This window comes from Aphelocoma coerulescens, chromosome 2 (genome assembly GCF_041296385.1).
Source record: "Aphelocoma coerulescens isolate FSJ_1873_10779 chromosome 2, UR_Acoe_1.0, whole genome shotgun sequence".
Taxonomy (NCBI): Eukaryota; Metazoa; Chordata; class Aves; order Passeriformes; family Corvidae; genus Aphelocoma; species Aphelocoma coerulescens.
The window spans coordinates 23,029,872-23,051,531 of NC_091015.1; the positions used below are offsets into that span (position 1 = coordinate 23,029,872).

Sequence of the window (21,660 nt, forward strand, 5' to 3'; positions counted from 1 at the left end):
TTTGTGTGGGGTTCATTTCTTCGGCTGGTTTACTTTCAATCCAGCACAGTGGTTTTTTGTTATGTATGTGTGTCATAGTAGATAGGTTAGCTTAATTAAAGCTACTCCACTAAGTCATCTTGATGATTGTTATCATCTTCCAATCACAGAGCATACGTTTTAATTTTACACTGTTTGAGTTCTCTGTGGTGTTTTTAAACAATTATTGACTGATTTGTTGATTTAAATGTCTTCCTAGGTATTCTAAGTTGTGGTGCTTTTTACACAATGTATTAGTAATATTAAGACTGAGATTGTGTATATATACAGGTACATCAAAAGTCATGGGAATTATGGTCATAATTCTGCCTAGAATTTTATTTATGTGTTACAAAGACACCTTCATTTCAGCAGTGAAATGTTACTAATATTGACAGCACATGTAACTGTATGATTGAAGATTAATAATGCTGCTATCAGTTACCGTCTTGCAAGCTGGGGATGAGGAATTTAGGCAAACAAGATGCATGTTATTTTACCTGACACTTGGTATAGGCTTCGTATTCTTTCCAAAAGACGTTTTTTCAGTGCTATTTTAATGTATTATAAAGGCATGAACACAGCACTAGCTCAGAATTCTGTCTGTGTGTAATAGTTGTGATTTTTTTTGCAAGCATGAGTGAGACATGACTGAGAGAAAACTATTTATTTGTTTTTATGTAGCAAGGCATGCTACATGAAGGTTGAGGTATGCTGGAGTCCCATTTTGGATCTAGCTAGATTGCCAGTGGGAAACCCCACAGATCTGCTTTCTTAAAAGTAGAATTACCACAAAATTCCATATTCTGATCGAGTTCTACACTTGGTATCTGTGTATATTAACTGCTGATCATGCTGCAGATCTGATTGCCTCTGGCCTTTGCATGTCCTTTCTTTAAGTGCTTTGGGCTAATAATCAGAGGTTAACATAATTCTTTAGAATAATGCTTGTACAAAACCTTTAACTAAGGCCTTAAAACAAAGAAAAAAATTGAGGCTTAGAAAATAATATTTGACTTTCCTAAAAGGAAATCCTAAATCAAGATAAAATAATAAAATTTAAGTTCTTATCATGAATACACTGCACCAATATGTTGTAGTCTGAAATATTTTATTTATATGAGATTTTTGCAACCATAGCAAGGAACACAGAAGTATCAATAACAAATAAAACCAGCTCAGTGTAACTGTATTAGTGTTCACTGGAAGATATGGCTCTGATAGGAATGTTGGAGTTAGGTTTTCCTATGGCACAGAAAGAGCATAATTGCCTAAAGTAATTAAATTAACCTGTTATACGCAAAGACAGACCTGAAAATATATCTGGAGCAATTTGAAGTATTTTGTTTAAAATCATTACACAGTATTCTCTATGTTGCTGTTGTTCCCTTTGAGTTTGTAGTTTCAATGTTCTTTGTAATGCAAACTCTATCTGGAACCAGTCCCTAAAGCCACAAAATCTCTTTTTTGGTCTTAAAAGTTGCAAAGCTAATTGGCAACATGTTGCATGGCATTTTATTTCAGACAGTGACTTTTTAAATGAAATTCCACCATACCATATAATGCATCTGGTGTAGTTTAAATATTGTTATTGCAAAGCAAGTTTAACAGCATGTTGTACTTTGAATAACTTGTCATGCATTCCATTGTGCAATATTATCCACTGCTTCACTTGCCATCTTAAGATAAAAATTATTTTCTTTGCATTCAATACATTTGTATTGCTGCTGGATTGTTTTATTAAGGTCATATCTTCTTGTACTCTCTGTATTCTAACTCAAACTAAACTCAAACTTCTCAGTTTAGGGAAGGGGGTCATGTTTTATCATCACCTATGATAGGAAGGATCTGAACTGGACTTGGACAGGTGTCCCATCCAGCACTGAGTTTCTGGACACAACTTCTTAAATATCTTGTTAAACAATTTCTTAATGAAATATTATCTGTGGCTTGTGAAGTGGCTGGCTAGATGTCTATATGACTCTCACAAGTGAGTAAATTTTCAAAAGTGTTTATTTTTTGCTTGTATATTCAGTCTGCAGTTGTCAAAATGGAAAGGTTTGTGTTGAGAAGCAGTGGTTCTCCTTAGCCATGTATTTTCTTCTATGAGGAGAAAATGGGCTCGTATGGATGTATGAAACTTTTACAAATTACTGCATTTGGTTATTACTTCGTGGAGAGGAGGGAAATGTTAGCTGGCTTTCTCCCTTGCTTCCTGTTTCCTCTCCTCTCAGATGATTCAATGGAATCATTGACTAATGAAAATAGGACAGTACTTACAAGTTCATTTTATTAGTGTGTAGTAAGACCACAAAGAACAAAGGTAACTACTGGCATTTTTTACTATGCCATATTAATAAATGATGGTTTGCATTTTTAATTAATGGTACATCAGAGCTATGACACTGTGTAATCTCTCTTTTTTAAGTGTAGCAATTTGCCTTTGTCTTGAAAATCTCCAAAGACACCTCCTTATATGTGAAGAACTGTTCCCAAGTGCCACATAGCATTTTGCAGTCTGCCCTGGGATGAAAGTGTTGGCAGGACTTAAAGTACTGATAATATGAAACTTGTATTTGCAGCTGGCTTCCATGGAGAGTTTTAAAATCTGAATCCAACTCCATAGTTATTTGACTTTTTTTTTTAGTTATTGTATTGAAACTATTTTTTAGGTTGGTTACTCTCCCACCCCCCTGGAAAACAAACCAGTCCCATGCTTACAGGGGTCTTTGTGTGTTCCATCAATTCCATTCTTAATTCTAGATAGCATTTGCCTTCCAGCCAGGTTTCCCAGTCCTCTCTGTTGTACCATGGGCAGCAGCAGAGCACATATTTGTGCTCTAGCCAAGTTATGTTCAACCACAGTCTGCAGATGGGGTTGGGAGTAGGGCAAGGGGTGGGGCTAGCACAGGAGAAGGAGGGTGATAAGAATAGTAGGGAGTCAAGCAAAAATGCTGGGAAGCCTGCATGGATGAACAAAGGCTTCCTAACAAGACTCAAATGTAAAAAGGAATTATATAGAAGATGGATTTGAGAACAAGTAATTGGGAAGGAATACAGATATATCTTCCAAGTATGCACTTACGAAAGCCAAAGCCCACTTGGAATTGGATCTTTTGAGAAAGGTCAGAGACAAAGGCAACAAGAAGGGCTTTAATACAATAAATGAATTTTTTTTTTCCAATTTTTTCGATGCAGTAAAAATAATTAACTTTTAAATATGGAAGGTTTCTGTAAGTTGTATTTCACTATAGAGAGGCCCTGCAGAGAGAGATTTAGACAAATTAAGACACCTTGGCAATAACCAACTGTATGTTTAACAAGGGGGAGTGCCAAGTTTTGCACCTGGAGTGGGTCAATCAAGTTTGGACAGACTGGAGAATGACTGGAAAGCAGCCCTGCAGAAAGGGACCTGGGGAGCCTGGTCAATGGCAAGTTGAACATGAATCAGCAGTGCCCTGGCAGCCAGGAGGGCCACCCGTGTCCTGGGGGGCATCAGGCACAGCATCACCAGCTGGGTAAGGGAGGGGATTGTCCTGCTTTGCTCTGCACTGGGGTGGTCTCACCTTGAGTGCTGGGGGTAGTTTTGGGTGCCACAGTATAAGAAGGATATAAAGGTACTAGAGAATGTCTAAAGGAGAACCACAGAGATGGTGAACAACCTAGGGGGAAGCCGTATGAGGAGTGGTTGAGGTCACTTGGTCTGTTCAGCCTGGAGAAGAGACTGAGGGGAGACCTCATGACAGTCCACAACTTCCTCACAAGGGGAAGCAGAGAGTCAGGTGCTGATCTTTTCTCTCTCATGACCCAAAGGAAGTGACAGGACCCAAAGGAAGGGCATTAAGCTGTGTTGGAGTGGTTTAGGTTGAAGAAAAGGTTCTTCACCCAGAGGGTGGTTGGACACTAGAACAGGGTCCCCAGGGAAGTGGCCACAGCACCAAGCCTGGAAAAGTTCAAGAAGCATTTGGACAACACTGTCAGACACGTGGTGTGATTCTTGGGGATGGTCCTGTGCAGGGTCAGGAGCTGGACTTCAGTGATCCTTGTGGGTCCTTTCCAACTCAGAATATTCTGTGATTCTTTAACTTTGTAGGCTATTTGTCTTGCTTTCAGTCTCTGTGCCTTGGCCCGACACCTTGTTTGCTTCTGGAATCCAATTCCCTGTTTCTCTGGCTTGCCTTTTTTGCCTATTGTGTTTCCTTTTCCCATGGCCATCCACCACTTTTCCCTTAACATGGTGCCTGTCTTTTGGCACATATTGGTCTCTGCAGGTGCTTACTCACTATCTTTTTTTCTTTTTCCCTAGCATCCTTCTGTTCTGTTCTCCCTCAGCCTCAGACAAATTTGTTGTTGACAGAATAAGGCCAAGAAATGTAAACATTGTGAAAGTATTCTCTTGTAATTTCAACTGGAAGCTCTTATTCATGTTTTCTTCTGAGCCTCACACTCAAGAGAGAGGAGAAGAAAATTTTGTTCAAGAGAGTGGAAGTCATATTTTTTCAGGAGATGTGAAGCCTTCTGTCTGCTTGGAAACCAAATTAACAACCTGAGAAGTCTGGAGATGCCCCTGTGACTAAGGCTGGGAAATAGATGAGGGGAAAAGATAACTACAACATAATTTTGGAAGCATCTTACAGAATTTGCTTATGCCATTCAAGTTTTATATGTCACTGGAGCCACTGATGCTAGGTTCACATGTGAGCCTGGAGTTGAGAAGTATGCCAACATGTGTAAGTCTTGGTGACTATGGCGGGACTTGAGCAAGTGAGTTGAGTTTAAACACACCCTGCTTTCTTCAAAGTGGAACTCTAAAGGAGAGCCGATTTCCAATGGTTCTGTGGTGAGGGTCACTGGAGCTGCCCGGGTTGTGAGCCAGGGCTGTGTTTTGCCTGCTAGTTCATTGTACATCATCATTACATAAAAATGAAAAACATTTCAGGATGTTGAAGATGTCACCTCAGCTGAGCTGCATGCGTTTCCTCCTGAAGGTTTCGCTGATGTACACATTACTGTTCCCTGTCCTAGTATAGTCTGCCCAATGCTCCCCCAACCCCAGGAGGTTTCTGGGAAGCCAGGAGCCATCTGAAGCACAGACCAGCAGGGGTTGCTGTAGGAGTAGGAGATGGAGAAGATGCACTGCCTCCTTTCTAGAGAAGCCCTCCCTGAGGGTTTGCCAGGGTTTGCTCCTGCTGCCCTCTTTTCCCTCCTACCACACTCAAGCTTGCTTGGGCTGAGTAGTGGATTCCCAGCACGGAGTAGGTGTCTATTGCTTACTCACAGCTTTGTGTATTTTGTACATTAATAAATTAAATACTAAGTTTCATCCTTAAAATGCTGAAACTAACTTGAGAGTTCATATTTTGACTCAATAAATTTTAAATGCTTTTTAATATTTATTGTTTGTGTAAAAGTGGCTATGGTATTCATAGGGCTTGTTTCCAGGTCCCCACAGATTATTTCTATAATGTCATTTTGTCACTCTAGAACTTGCTGATATCTTTCAGTACTGGGACGAATTGAATTGGGAATGATTAGTTTCATCCTTTGATTGAATGTTGAGTTTTTCCCCTTAATTCCTGTGAAATCACCATTAGCTATTTTGGCTGCAGTACTGTGTTGGGTTGAGGCAGTGCTACATTGTAAATCAATATCTTTTCAAAAAGACTGCTGTAAATTGCCTAGATAGCATATGCATGGTTACTTTGGCTGCAATGCTGCTGCAGAGCCTGGGTACTCTGCCTTTCTGGGAACTCCACAGGCAAGTCCATCATATATTTTAAAAAAAAAATCTTTTTAGAAAGAGCATAGTATTGCTGATGAAATTTAGACAGAGAAATAGTGTACCCTCAGTGCTCATCTGTACCTTTTATATTCTACTCCACTGGGATTACCCTGTCTTGAGGGATTTCTTTGTTTGCTGCTTTAGATTTCCCCCTTTCTTAGCTGTAGTACAGCCGTACCATTTCAGCTTGCTAGTGCAGAAAGATGTTGTGAATTCAGTTGCTGAATGAGCCCGGCCTGACTGCAAACACTAACATTGCTAGAGAGATGCCAAAGAGTTGCAGGTGAATCTGACCTGATCTGGGCAACAGCAAAACGGTAAGATGGGGCTTGTTTAAATCTCTGGGATTAACTGGGTGCTGGGGTTTCCTGTTTCAACCTGAAGCCTAGTTATCACATGCTTCCAACTTGAGCAGGATTCATTCTGTGCATGTCAGGGTGGGTTTTCTCGGGAATGCTTAACATCCAGGCAGAGGGAGGCGGTGGGAAGCTGGGAACGCCACATGAGACCTCTCGGCAGCCACCCTGGTGAGATTCCCCAGCAGTACTGCCTGCGGTTTGTAAATACCAGGGAAAAGGTAGGGGAAGGCTTAAAAGCGATGCTTTTCTCGGTACAGCTTTGTATCTCTGTCTCAGGCACCATTATTTATAATTGTATTAAGAGGATAGTATGGGCAATTTTTTCCGATACATGCTTGGCTGAACGCCCTCTGGGATGAGTGAGTGAAGGACGTGATCAGCCACTTTTTCATCTCTGCTAACAAGTCTGTGCATCTTGCTAGATCTGAATAAATGTCTATAACAGTTACAGATTTGCTGGGTGGTAGAAGATAAAATTAAAACAATCCTTTATAAATACATACTATATCATGGATGTGTTTTGCCTTGCTAATCTCTGTCATGATTTTATTTCTCTTGCATGCTGTCTTTATTTAATACAACAAAAAGTGAGGTAGTCTTTTTAGGTAGTCATTCTTGAATGCTTATGTAGGAGTGTGTTGACAGCGGTTTGGATCTTAGTGGAATATTTCAACATATGGAAGCTTAGAGCAGCAGCATGTTCAGGGAAAGAGAGGAAGGAAAGAGCACCGATTACCATTAGTACAAGACAGAAAGATTAAAATGTGGCCATAGTATGGAATTACTTGAAGTATTTCTGATGACTTAACTGACAGCTAGTGTGTTTCAGTTATAGATCAAGCTATAGAAAACTCTCAACAGAAATCCATCGGAGCTGAACAAAAATTAGTATTTCACCATATGTTCTACTATTTAAAGGAAATGAACTGTGGTAGTAACGGTAGAGTGGTGAGAGATGGTTTTTGCTATTGCTAGTTAAGGACAAAAGCAAAGGGGCTTTTTTCTAGAGGAGAATGCTTATCTTTATGCAGCATGTGAATTATACTCCAAGAAGAGATCAGTTGTATATCAGTGTGGGATCAAATAACTAGTTTGACAGGGATTCATGTTTGCTTTTTCTGTACTTGCCAATTAAAGGGTTCTTCTTCTTTGTCACCGAATATGATTAAAGGGTAAAGATTCAGTCCTACATCAATTATTTTCTGAAGCTTTCATTATTATTTCGCTGGAGTTCCTTCCTTAAAAAATGCTATATATACTGCAATGTAAGTGATGTCAGGCGGTCAGTTTCACACTATATACAACCTTAATTTACATAGTTTTTTCTCAGAAAGTAGAGATGCCTTTTCTTTTTTTTATTGATAATTACCTGTAATGTTCTATTGCAAGAGTTATTTCGGTTGTATTTTTTAATAATTTTTATGGAAGTTTTCCTTTTCTTATACTGTCATGCCTATTAATAAATTGCAAACCATTGTTTAATGCATAGAAGTAATCCAACCACTTGTGTTTGTCCTCATATTGTACAACTAATGGAAGTCCAGGAGTGTGGGATTTTTTAAAAGCAAATTTTAAATTGTGTTTTTCTCTTAGTGTTATCTTTTCATCTACTTATAGATGTGAAATTTGTTGCTGCCATCATCTTCCTACCTCCAAGCGTTTTTTCTCCCTAAGTCTAAAGTCATCATGTCTGCTTGCTGTGTTACTACTGTCTCTAGAGTTCTCCCATTTTAGTTTTCTGAGTCTAAGAAAAGAATAATGTTTTGGACATAATTTATTGATAAATAATCTTCCCTATAGTAGTACTTAGTTAAACACAGACTCCAAATAAACTAGCTGGAAAAACTAACTTAAAATGTGGAAAATGTGGCCAAAAGTTAAGAACACAGATGGGAAAGGAAAGAAGCACATAGTGTAATAGGAAGTTATTGCCAAGTGCTCTTTGAAGATAAAGGTCTTTTTGTGAATCAGTTTTGTAGTGAGGCTGGGGTCTGTCACAGCAGGAGATAAGGGATTACCTGATGAGTGAGTGTTTGCCGTAGTATCCTTAATGCCCCTGACTCCAGGAAGAAAGAACTTCAAGGAGTTGCAGCTGAGCAGGCAAAAAATCATCAAGATCTTGTCTTAGTGCAAGGTTAGCCAGCCACTGAAGTTCTATAGCAAAAATGATCACCTATTTTTTTTTTTTTTTAGTTATTTTGCTGTGTAAATCTTAAACAAAACCAGTCCCTCAAATCTCTAAAACCAAACCTGCTGCAACAGTTTCTGACATTTCCCCCTCACACTGGGTGTGACAGCCCACAGCACTGGTGGGCTGTTTGGAGAGTTGACCTCAAAGCAGGTGCTCTGTCTGTCTCAGACAGGCGGTTCTTGTTTCTCCCAGAGCCCCCAGAGATGAGAACATGGATAGAGCCATGAAGGGGCTGTGATTAGACTGAAGAGCAAGTGTGCCTGGCCGGTCCCACAGGGCAGCTGGCACGGGCAGCTCTGCTGGGCTCCAGCTGTGGAGAGAAGGGGTAAGGGATGTTTTTGTTTTTTAAGCTAAATCCTTGCACGGTGCCAGCTTCCACTGGGCATTTGCCCCTGCAGATTTCAGTAGCTGCCCTGAGTGGGTCTTTTGGGTCGGCAGGAGCTTGCTGGGGTGAGAGTGTGTGTGAGTGCTCAGCCTGGGGCAGAGTGATGAGAATTTGGGCTGTCATGTTCAGCAACCTCAGTATAAATGTGAGTGCAGATGTGCCCCTTAAAGGTCACAGGAGCTGCTGAGCAGATCCAGACAGCTCTGTTGGGGTTGTTTTCCTTTGAAGTCCCAGAAAGGCAAAAATACTCAGCTGTCAGGGAGTGCTGTACGTGGTTTGTAAATTGGGTTTGATAATACTAGTGTTAAAATGTTCCTAAATGTTTCAGGTATTGATACAATGAAAATTACAGTTTACAATCCCTGTTGAAATGAATAGGAGTAGCAAATATCAACTGAAACAACAGAGAGGCTGTGCAATATCAGTTCTCCAAAGCCTCTTTCAGAACTAAAGAAAAGAGCAGCTGGTGTTCTTAGTTTGGGAAGAATAGGTTAATTACTATTTTCTGAACTTGAGTTCCCTTAGATAAGTCCGTACTGGCTTCCAGCATCTTTGATTAAGTTTTTCTTCTGCTACCATGTTAGGAAGATACATGAATGTACTAATGATGTTAAGAATCTGACCCTTAAGGACTTTATTTTTCTTAATACTGTTATTATAATGTTAATGCCAGGACAAGTTCTCCCAATAGCAGCTCCACCAGTCCTTAAGTGCTCCTTCCACCTACATGGTGACTTCTGGGGTTTTGTATAGTTCAGTAAATACCTTTCTGTGATGCTTTCTGCTTTTGAGATAAGTCTATTGTATATAGTCAGAATCATTGATTATATGCATCTCTTTGACATGTGGCATATTTTTCACTGATATCTTTTGTTCCACTCCCTAAAATAAGCCTACATATATTTCTGGATTTAGCAGTTTAGCAAAAAGCGAGTAGTGAAATAGTAATTAAGTACTGAATGTTGAATTCAGGGGGGTGATTTTGTATTATAAAATTTTTGAATCAACCCCATAAACACATCATTTTGCCTTCGTAGAAGTAGCTTTTGGGCTTTCTCTCTATTGCTGCTGAACTTGCTCTTTTGTTTATCATATTCTTGGGTGGATGGGCTTCTCTGAAGTTGCTGTATCAGTTCTGGACTGGCCTGTGGGGGACATGGAAACATACAGTTTTAGGTGTTAGTTGTCTTTGTTTTGGTGTGCTAGTCAGAAATGGTGTGAGAAGTGTGAGCAGAGATATTTTTTTTTACTTTGCAAAAATGTGTAGAATTTATTGTTGGAATTTGTGTGCATTAATTCAAGAGCTGAACTTGCTATCCCATCCTGCTGACTAGATCTGTTGCAGGTTCTGATTGAAAAATAACTTGATAAACTTCAGCTAGATGTTATATAAATGTAAAATAACCTAAGCTACCAACAAATATCATATCAGCAAGCGTTTGATCCAGTGTGTATCATTCTATCCAGGAAACTGAATAGAATTTATGTCAGTTATATTTCAGTTTTGCTGTGTTGGATGTTTATAATTTAATATTAAATTGTATACAACTTAACTGAAGAAGAAAGTACCAAATGTTGCCAAGTGAGCAGTGAGGAAGTAAAACCACCAGGAAAAGGCATAATATCTATTTATATATTGTGAAAGCTCAGTTTCACTTAATTCATTTCTGATAGTTTTCAGTCTACAGGCTTAGAGTGTTTGAATATGTCCTTCTCCAGTTTATTAAATCTTTGTGTAAGTACACAGAAAATGTGTTTAAACTGTTAGAGAATATGTGTAAAATGGGTTTGCCCAGACTTCCCTGTAAATAGTGTGGGTTTTAATGAACAAATGGTTTCTGTTGTTAAATATTGGCTATAGAAATTTTATTTTAATGTAATGCAGAAGAGTTGTCTTGAAAAGTTCTACAGTTTAATGATGGGGTGGTTGGTTTTGCTGCTGCCTAGGAAAGTGGTGGAACCAGCCCCCTAACTTTCAAGTTTGCAAGGAGTTTTCTGTATTTGGCAAAGTGGTTCAGATACATGAAATTATATATTTATAAAATGTGATTGTGCTGCTGGTGGGCAGCTGTGCAGGGAAAGCCATGCAAAATATCTACAATCACTCTCAGTTTTGAGACAATTTTTTCATGAGAAGCTTCATGTAGTGTAAGGTTGGAGGACTTCTCGCACTGATGTTCTAATGATAGATGTGATTTTTGACCAGTTTGATTCTCGGAATTTGTTGCTTGTTGCAAGTGATTCATGATGAACTCACAGCTTTGGAGGTGCAAATTGTCACCAACTGCAGAAGGCTTGGCTGCTTTGTACTGTTACAGCTTTTTCTTTAGAATTCATTTGAGCACAGTCATAAGTCTACTACAGCACATGTTTTGGCTTGAACACATCAAAGAAGCAGGAGTGATTTTCACTTCTCTGTTGAAATATGTAGTTTTTTAAAAAAAATGAGCATTATCTCTATGCTGTTCATAGAATTCTCATTATAAAATTGCAGTTGTTCTTCTTATGATGAGTTCTTCTCAGTATCAGTTTGAAACCTCTCCGTTTTAAGTTTTATCCATCTTAGCAAGAAAAGATATACTGGAGTGTTCTTCATATTCTGAATAACTTTAGATGCTATAATTTTCCCAACTAGATGCTATAATGCTCCTGACTAAATTCTGAATTGTAGGATATGGCATGTTTTCCAGTGTAGCACATTATGCACTGAGAAGCAAGTTTCATTATTCTCCCTTACACCTTTTTGCCTTGAAAGTTATTGTGCTGCTGCAAGTCTGACAAACCTGCAGTAGCTGCTAGAAAATTCCTTTGAGACTTTTCATTCAAGTTTTATAGAATTCTGTAACCAGGTCGTTTGTCTGAGGGGAAGAAAACCAGAAAGACCAAGTTAAAAAAAAGGAGTCAGGTGTATATGAAATCCAAACACAGATGAGGACTTTTCATTTAATTATTTGTGAAACTGAGCTTGTCATCCTTGTCTGAATTTTCAAACTTCCATGAAAGAAAGCAATGGCAGAAAGGTCGTGGATGGCTGATTTTTGGGAGACCAAGTTAGAATGTAGGTTATTCAGATCTTGGAAGATTACTCACACAAAAGAATAGTGACAAAGTTGAAGCTTTTTCTGCCTCTGCCTTTATACTGTGCTGATTTGATAGAGGATACTTTGTCAAATGCAGTGGTTTGGAAGATAATATGTAGAGGAGCAGATCTAGAAGTGCTCAGAGAGCTTGTCTTTCCTTGTGACATTGATCTGCCTTGGAAGCTGCATTTCTCAACCTGTAGGGTTGTTGACCTCAGGGATGAAGCAACTAAGAGCAGGAGAGATTTCTTTCTTGGTGCTAGAATGAAACTTTGGAATGCATTAGCAGAATGAAGCAAGCACGTCTCATTACCTAGTTTATCCTCTGGCTTTTGGTAAAGATATTTTAAAAGGAAAAGAAAGGAAGAAAAATGAAGAAAACAGGGAAAGGAATGAAGTAAGAAGATTTTTATGTATTTTTTTAATGAAGGAAATGGTCTGAAGGAAAAAGAGCCAAACTAATTTACCATTCTAGCCTTGAATTATTTCTTGCAAAGCACTTTTAAAGCATCTGCTGAAGCTAATGTGAGAGTGGCATTGCTCTCTTGACATGCATGCTGCTTCAGTGCAATGAAGGTTGTCATCACACCAGACAAAAGATAGCTGCAAAACCTTTCCACCTGCAAATGCCTGTATTTCACAAAGATGATTACATGACCTATCCCCTTCCTCTTTTCTTTTAATTAAAAAAGTGCTCTTCAGCATTTATGTGAAGAGCATATATGTGAAAGGTCTTGAGTAGTTGGGCTTAAGTCTTAGTCTGTCAGTTGCATGACCAGATCTGACCAACAGCAGTGTTTTTGTTGCAGTCCCTGCTTGTAAGAGGACAAATTTTTTTTTCAGTTTGAGTCAGAAGTACTTGGTGATAACTGTGAAAGAATCAAGAGGCTTGCTAGGGATAGGCAAAGGAGCCTAAAGGAACTGGGTAGAACCTATTTTCAAGGCATGGAGTTGTTTACGATTTATTTTCTTAAAAACCTTACTGACAGCCTCAGATTCTAGCAAGAATAGGCATTTTGTTGTCAAGTCTCTCAAGATTTCTCACACTTGAACTTGGCAGTGGGAAGACTTACTGCATTTATGGATATGCCTTTGATAACTTCATGATCAGGGGGAGTTTTGGAGGATAGAACAAAATTACAAACCTGTAAATTCAGAAAGACTTAATATACTGTTCTCACAAAACCACTAATAATGCACTTATGGAAAGAAAACTGTATAAACTAGCACTGGCACATGTAGCCATCTGTTGGAGCAGGAGGTTGATATGAAAAAGGGATTGAAAATATTTTTTTAATCTTTATTTTTAAATCCTGTTCATATGGTTACAGAGGAGGATAGACAACAGATACAAGTGGGTAACTAAGTAAAAGAGTATAAAAACCACCTGTCACAATTTCTTGGGAGAGTGTTTATGTTCAGACACTTTCTCCACCGCTTTTCTGGTTACCAAGGCATCCTTGGCTCGTGCCTGGCACTGGAAGCTGCCTCGCCCACCCTGTCACCACTGCTGATCCTCAACTGTGCCCTCCTGTTTGGTTTATTGGAGGAATGAGCCTCCTACTTTTAGATGCAGCAAGTCTGGAAACAGGTTAATGGAAGCAGCAGCCTGGTTGCAATTTCAGGAAAGGCTTGCATGGCATATTGCATTACATACCAGTGTGACAAATGTGAGCACTGTGCAAGTGAAAGGAAGAATTTATTTGCCAGGCTTTATTACTAACACAGTTACTGTATTTTGGGGCATCAGTACAGAAATAGAGCAAAATGCCTCTTCAGATCAGCTCCGTTGAGTTTGTGTCTCTTTTCATGAACGTTAGAGGCTGTCGGGACTTCGGTGTGACCTTTATCTGAGACCCTGTCCTTAGGTGACTCCTCCTGACGTCTCTTGTCACACAACAGGGTTTTCCTTTGAAGACATATGTAGGCTTTTATAGGCCTAAAATCTAATCCAGACTCTCTTGAAAACTGGACCTTTTTTCTCTGCAAGGAGAGGAACATCAGCTTTAATGGATTGGAAAGTCACTTTTCTGAAGTTAGGCTGTGCTCTGAACAGAAAAAAAAATCTTTTTGAAATGGTCAGCTTTTTCTTACCATGTTGAGGGGACCTAAAGTAATTTTCAATAACTCCTGATTTCAAGTTTGTGCTGGATTCAGGAATTATGCTAATATTTAGGTATCAAGTTAGCAGAATATGTACTATATTGCATCTCTTGGTGTGTTGGTGGTCAAAGGAAAGAATTGTGTAACCAGTTTTAACTTCTAGTATAAAATCTTATTTTCTTTGATGCAGATAAAAATCTTCTCACGTTTTTATTAAACTGGGATTCCTACCTGATCAGTTGGTCTTTCTGTGAGAGTGACTTTTTTCTCACTTGGCAATTCAGCACGGACATTTAATCTGCTCGTTGAGTTCAGTGTTTCAGACAAACACAGAGAATTAATGTCAGAGCTTCTAGTTCAAAAATTCTCCCATCTGGCACTTCAGTGACCTTTTTATATTTGCCTTCTTCCATATGACAGTGACAGTTGGTTTAACATCAGCTTTGACTTTGGAAATAAAATGGCCATTTTGGGCGAGTGCCTTTGAGATGGGCTGTGGGAGGTGTATGAATACGTTTGTGATAGGTACAGTAAGGAACACACCATATTCCCAGATACCATTTCCAGTCTCTGAGCTCTGTTTTCAGTTGCATTTGCTAGTGCATATCTAGCATTGCTAGCAATCTCTATATCCAATTAAAGTTAAATAAATATTACCCAAGAATATGAACTATAGTTCTGGGACACGGAGAGAGGCCATCAGGAGAAGAAAAAAAGTGTCTTATTGTATGACCATTTTTTCCTTGCATCTTCCTTCCCCCACTCCCCCCCTTTTTTTTTTCTATCTTGCTCAAGTTCTCTTTCTCCTTCTTTTAGCTGTGCCCATCAAGTGTTCAGACCAAAGGGCTGGTGTAGGTGATTACAGGGAGGGGTGAGTGTGTTCAAGGACCTCTTTCAAGTATGAGCCTGACTGCACTGGTAGCTCCGGTATGAGCTGGCTGGTGATGTTGTGCAGCATTACATGCTCTACTTACCCTTTCACAATTTTATTCGCTCCCTTATCTCATCTCTTGTTCTTCACGGATCTTTTCCTGTATTGTAGAGTTCTCACCAACTGAGCTCTCTTCTCAACCTGTGCATGTTTCTGCTTGTGGGTGCAGCAGTCATTTGCTGACCCTGTCTTGGGGAGGATGGAGAGTGCCACCAGATAGGCCAAGAAGAAGCAGGCAAGACTTGTTTAAAATGAGAAAGAGCCTCCCTATTGCTTTGTTCTGTGAAGAGAATGAATCTGCAGATAGCTGCATTTTTATTTTGAACAAAGCTGCTTATAATACTCCAGAACATTCCCAAACTGTGTTTTATAAGTAGCAAATGTCAAATTCCAGGGATGCCAGAATCTGCAGATGACTTGTGTTCTCAATTGCCATGGTACCAAAGCATGATAGAAAACAACATGCTTATAAAAGGTAATAAAAACTCATATCCAGATAGGATTTTTCCAGTGAAAATTATTGGCAGACTTACGTTCTAAGCAATTCAGTTGTTGAATCACTAGTCACATAGCTATATATTATTTTTCTTTATACCTCTCTCAGCTAAATACAATAGCTAAGTCTTATTGTCTGTAATAATGAGATTGTTGCACTACTTCCAGCAGGCTTTAGCTCTACAAATTATTATCTAAATCTTCATAAAATTTGACTTTAAAAAGCCCAAGTGCTTTACAAACGTAATTAGTGCTCCCAGTTTCTGCTTGTGATAGGGGCAGGATCACTGTTGCGAACAGAAAAACGGAATTGTGGAGAGGTTAAGTGACTTCCTTACCTTACATCACTCAGTAATTTTTTTTTCTTGCTGCATGCTAGATCTTGGATTTCCCTGTATCTGGTCCTTTCATACTACATGTCCTGGAATGGTGCAAATGCGTGGAATTCAGATATTTCATTCAGATTTTTCAGTAGCAGTTTTGGATGTTCACTCTGGTATTTACCCAACCAGTCACTTTTCCCCTGGTTTTACACAGTGGCCATGACCAATAGAAAATAGTAGATGGTTGACAATTCTTTTGATATTTTAGAGAAGTCCATAGCCTCTGGATGACCAAACCATACATTTGTAGGATGGTAAATGTAGGATTTAAAACTCAGATATAATGCATCTTCTTGAAAGATGTGATGAACTTCAGAGTAGTGTCTTTACATTATACAAGCATTTTAAACTTTTTTCTTCTGTGTGGTAGGATTCTGACCTGCTCTGCCAGAATAGGTTGTTCTTTGTTACTGAGGATATCTTTATTCATATGAATAAATTCCACTGATAGGGGACAGTCTATATTTTACTAAGTACCCGAACAGGTGATTAATTCCGGGGTCATTCATGACTGTTTTAAAATTCATGAGCTGTAAGACCATAAATTACTTACATGGTTTAACTGATCAGTCTCACTCTTTCAATGCTATATGACTTTAAACAGTAAATGAATTAGTCTAGCAACCTTTAATTCTAAGAATCCTGTTTCTTTGGGACTTCTTAATTTTGCTGACATTGATGAAGTGAAAAAACCTTGCATTGAAACTGTATCACGGTAACTACATCTGATACATCATTTGTTATTTTCACATTAATCCCACATGCAGATTTAGGAATATTGCTTGAAATCAGATATAAGGTGATTCAAAGAGGCATCTTTGTTTAGAAATGGTTCCATGAATGATTTACTGATTTTTATTTATTTAATGGGGCTTATTATGGAGCTTTACACATGGAGCAAAAATACTCTTCTTGTGATTTCAGTCTCTTAACTTCAGCAGTATTCTTTATGGGAAAAATATTGGCTAAATGCTGACATTATGTTTTGAGAAATTATGAGTACCATGATGTTAGGGTGGAGGCTGTATCCCCATGGTCCATACTGATGTAATGATGACTAAGCCTTTTTATTGTATAACAGCCTTGGGATCTTCTCAAATTGATTGTGAGACTGGGGAGGAGGAGCAGGGGGAAAAAATACTGTCCAGACTGTGTTGTTGTCTGTCATACATTGTCTTCAGGTTCTGATCAGCAACTAAGAAAGTGGCAAAGTATAAACTATGTTGTGCTTTTCTGTGGAACCACATGAGGAGTTCTTTCTTTAATGTTCTGGCTCTTTTTACCTTAAATAAATAAAAAAACACAGAGAAACACTAAAATAACTTTTAATATCAAGCTGCACTAACTTTTGTGGTGCTACATTTTATTTTGCTTTACATTGCCAGAATCTGTGGTACTCAAGTAACTACTGAAATTGACATTAATGTTCTGATTTTCTAGATAAATCTTCTTTTGTGATTTCTTTTAAAAGTAGACAAGAGCTCTTCAGGTAGCTGCAAAGTGGTTGTTTGTGCTGTGGGTTTTTGGTGGCCAAATGTCTCATCATGATGTCTCATTTTGCCTTATGTTTTTAGTTGAGAGTGAGTAAATAACTGTGGACAAATTTTAAAAGTGGGTTTATTTCAGTCATCAGAGCATGGAGAATGCATGTGGCTTGGCAGCAGAATGTGAAACAACTTGGGGAGGTAGAGCTATGTATTTGACATTAATGCTCTGTCGCGGTGACCGCTGTCTTCAGCCCGGCCAGCACCCACGGTGTGTGGCAGGAGTGGGGAGCAGCCGAAGGCTCCAGGCTTTAAAGCTGCTCCTCTGGAGTTCAGCTCTGCCCCGAGGAGCTGAAGCCCCAGGTGCTGTGGCTGTCAGCAGCCCCGATGAGGGAGAGGATAGAAAGTTGCGAGGAGGCTTGCCTTTGGACACAGCTTCCAGCTTACAACCCAAAGGGAGTCCAAGGAGCACAAGCACCGATCACATCGGTGCAACAACTTATAAAGGGAGGTGGTACAACAGGGATGGCCCAACAGGGGACCAATAGGGGTCTTTGGGGCGGGATATGGACAGGGATAGACATTCTTGTAGACCAATAGTCTCGAGGGGTGGTGGGAAGGGGGTAACATGCCCCAATGGGGCATCGAGGTTTTGGGGATTTCCAAGAGGGGAGGTATCCGAGGGGGCAGGGTCTCAGGGGATTGATGGGGACCATATAAGGGTAATTAGGGAGGGCTTGGGTGACAGACACAGAACAACCCAGAACTCCGGGAGGGGTTTGGGCGATTGGCAGGGAAGGAGCCAGAACAAAGGGAGGGGATAACCATGTAGGGAGCACCAGGGGAGCGGCTTGAATCTGGGGCAGGCCCACTGGGAATAGAAGTGGGGAAGGTGGGGATGAACCATTGGGGTTACGAAGAACATACAAAAACACAATAAAAACACGGCATCACCACAATGATCCATATGTGAAAAATGTAATGGGCAGGATGCTCATGGAGAAGTGCTTCTGTTGGACCACAACTGGGCTGACAGGGATCTTTTTTCCAAGATCTGGAAATCAGATCTGGGATCAGGGACTCTTAGCTATTAATACTGTTGCCTCACTGTGTGGAAATAGTCATTGCTATTTTCCGGATTAAATCTTTTTTCCCACAAGATACCAAGTCCCTGGACAGTATCTGAGTGCTGCTTTGGAAGTGCTTTTCCAAAGAGTAACTTCAAATACAAAAACGGAGTTTCTGTAGGACCACTCTGTTTTCTGTGTAGAAGAGCAAAACTCCTTAAAGGGAGACAAGTATTGGAGTCTAGTTTAGCCTTTTTACCTTAGAACCAAAGCAGACTTCGGGGGTGAATGTTCTACATGTGAAATTCTCTGGTGTGAATACCATGCATTATTCGCACTGTTTTGTCTTACCTTTTTTTCCTTTTAGAATTTTTTTTTTTTTTTTTTTTTTGTGGTATCACCTGCTCCTTGTCTCGGTCCCTCTCATGCCATTTTTGCCAACATCCATTTTTCATCATGGTTCTCTGAGGTACTGGGATCCCTGCAAGGTTGGAACCTTGGTGACAAAGCAGCTATTTCCTCTCTTATTTTGCATGTCTGGGGCCACCGAACATGCCCAAAGTCAGAAGTGGTGAATAGTCCAGTGAATCCCTTGAGACTTTTCTATCTTATATGAGGTTTGGAAGGATAGTAATGTTTGCTTGAACAATACATACATGATGCAGGTGTTTCCTGTGTATTCCATGCTATACCTGTAATAATTTATAGCCGTTAAGTGTATTAAGTTGATTGGCTTATTTTTAAATCATGTTTCCTGTAAAGAAGAGTGAAGGCATGAATGAAGATCCCATACCTCTGATCCCCATAATTATGAGATCTGCTGGCAAAAATACCCCATCTGAAAGAGCTAACGGTGGTTCCATTGCCCTACTTTTAAAAGCCAAATAGTTTTGGAAATAGTTTATACCTCAGAAAATGATGCCTTGAATGTAATTTGTTGTGGGAGAAACACAAAATCATGGCAGTTACTCCTGAAGGGAAAGGAATTATTTTATGTGTTGACATACCTTAATGTTTCGTTATATGATGACTTGTTTTAAAGAAATGACAATTAAAACTGCTTAATGACTCATGCAGTTGGCAAGATAGAGGTTTCTTTAAATGCACAGCATATTCATACAGAACATTTCTTCCTCTTGATTGCATTTTATAAAGCATAATTGTCATCTCTCATATGACAAAACAAAACATTATTTCTGCCAAGGTATCACTTGTATTGTCTCTACATACATTTGAGGTCAGTACTTTTAATAGTTAAGGTGCCATTGAACATCATATCTCCATGTAGCACCAGTTTTTGACTGTAGTGGAATGTACATCTCAGTGAGAGTCTGGGCCCCACTGTTTTAAGTACAGCATTCCATAGATAGGGGGGACTAATGAATCACAGAGGTTGACTTCCTATATGTAAGGGCTTGTTTAACTTTGTTTTTTATTCTGGTAAGTGTAGCTAAATCAGATATTCAACAAAATCATCCATTTTTGAGGCTGCATTGGAAAAAGTTTCCACAACTTTCTGGATTGTCATCTTCACTGAGGTGTACAAGGGTTGTTCTGCGTGTAAAAGAAGAGTTAGTAAAAGAATAGGCCCACTCTGAAGAACCTATGACTTAGGTAGATAGAACAAATGAATTGAGGTAAAAAGAAAAGTCTGGTCTTAGACGTGGCAGAATGTACTTAGAGGGAAAATCTGACTATCCCAGAGGATCACAAAGGAGCATCTAAAAGATTCTGTAAATGAACTGGTGTTCTTTACGACAAATACTGTGCTTTCACTGGAAAATGGTCCTTAACTCTCTTATGCAAAAAGAAATCTGGAAACAAGAAGGTGTGTTAGGCTTCTGCTGACTACCAGCAAGGAGCTACTGGGTGGTAGACACTGGTTTACAAGTCTAACACCTTCTGATGCTAAGTATCTGTACATATCCCTTGAGAGGTTGGAATTTATAAGCAGCAGTTATGCAGTATAAGGGAAAATTATATTTAAAGGCTGAATTAGTGTAAAAAAATTCAAACCCATAATGTTCCTAAAAGTGGTGTGGTCAAGCTGGTGAAATCTATGATCATTTGTATGAGAGGAAGATTTCCAAAATATGCTATGTTTCAATTTTGCTCAGCACACTGTTGCTTTTTTGCACGATAAGCCACTACAGAGTAAGTTGTACCCTTAGCTGGAGCACAGGAGCAGCCTGTCAGCACTCCTGCTGACCAGGGGCAAAAACTGCTCTACTGTGGTAGCTTAGCCTTGCTGATGGAGGGAAACCTGAAACCACCAATGAGTTTATTGTGTCCTTAAGTTGGTTACAGCCAGTGTTCAGTGCAGACCTTTTAGATCTGGTCCTTTCAGATTTCACAGAACAGGTTTCCAGCATGAAGTTGGCCTGTCAATGGACTTGGCCTATCAATGGCAGAATGTAAAACAAATGCTTAAATATTGTTTCTCTTCAGTGTTTTATAGGCAGGACAGACAGTTTGGAAATGTGTACCCTTCAACAGCAGCAAAAGCTTAGCTTTGTTGTCTTCAACAGTATGCTTCAACAGCCATTTGGAGAGAATGCTTTATTTCTGCTAAGGAAATATTGATATCGGTGAGAGAAGAGTGATTAATTAAACCCCTTGTCAGTGCTGGCAGGAGATGTGCTGCAGTTGCAGAACAGGCAGATGGGCATGGTGAGCAGCCTCTACTTTTGCATTTCTCTGCAGTCCTCAGACATTTCCAGAGGTCGCAGTGGTGTCCAGCCTGTGCATCCAGTAAGGTGTTTGACTTCTGAGTGGGGAGCTGGCTGGTGCTTGTCTTGGTTTTAGTCATTTGCGAGTTGGAAGTTGGCTACTATAAGATGATGGTGGGGATTTTTATCCTACTCCAGATCCACAGTCAAGTGGCCTGAAGGCCAAAGTGCCTCCCTTCAATATCTAATTCCAAACTATTACTGCTTCCAGTCAAGACAATAGTAACAAATGCTTACATGGCCCACATTAGAACTAGACATGGATATTTTCTAGTGGAAAAAGAACCTACAAGCAGCATTCATGGCATTATTAACATTATGGTATGTTTATAGCTGCGTGTTCCAAATATTTTAATCCGATACAGGTGCCTCGTTATCCTGAAGGGAAGACAAGTATTGCTTTGGAACTTTTTGTCCATGTCTCCTGCCCCTGCTTTCTAGATCATAGGGTTTCAAATGCTGAGAAATGCTGATTTATTTTCATTCATGTTGATTAAGCAACATGGAAGTGCTGCTATATTAAAGGTAATTTCAATTAACTTTATTTTAAAACGTCTTTGTTTTTAGCAAGCATTGCAAGGACATGGAGATGACTGTGGGAAGTATGTGGATACATGTCTGTGCATATGAATTGTTTTAGGGAAAAGAAACCA

At 39.5% G+C, this 21,660-nt stretch overlaps 1 protein-coding gene across 4 annotated transcripts in view; it reads left to right on the top strand.

The window, feature by feature from the left end:
* Nucleotides 1-21,660, top strand: part of CDK14 (cyclin dependent kinase 14) — a 334,987-nt gene that overhangs the window by 74,308 nt on the left and 239,019 nt on the right. The gene's annotated exons all lie outside the window — the stretch shown is intronic.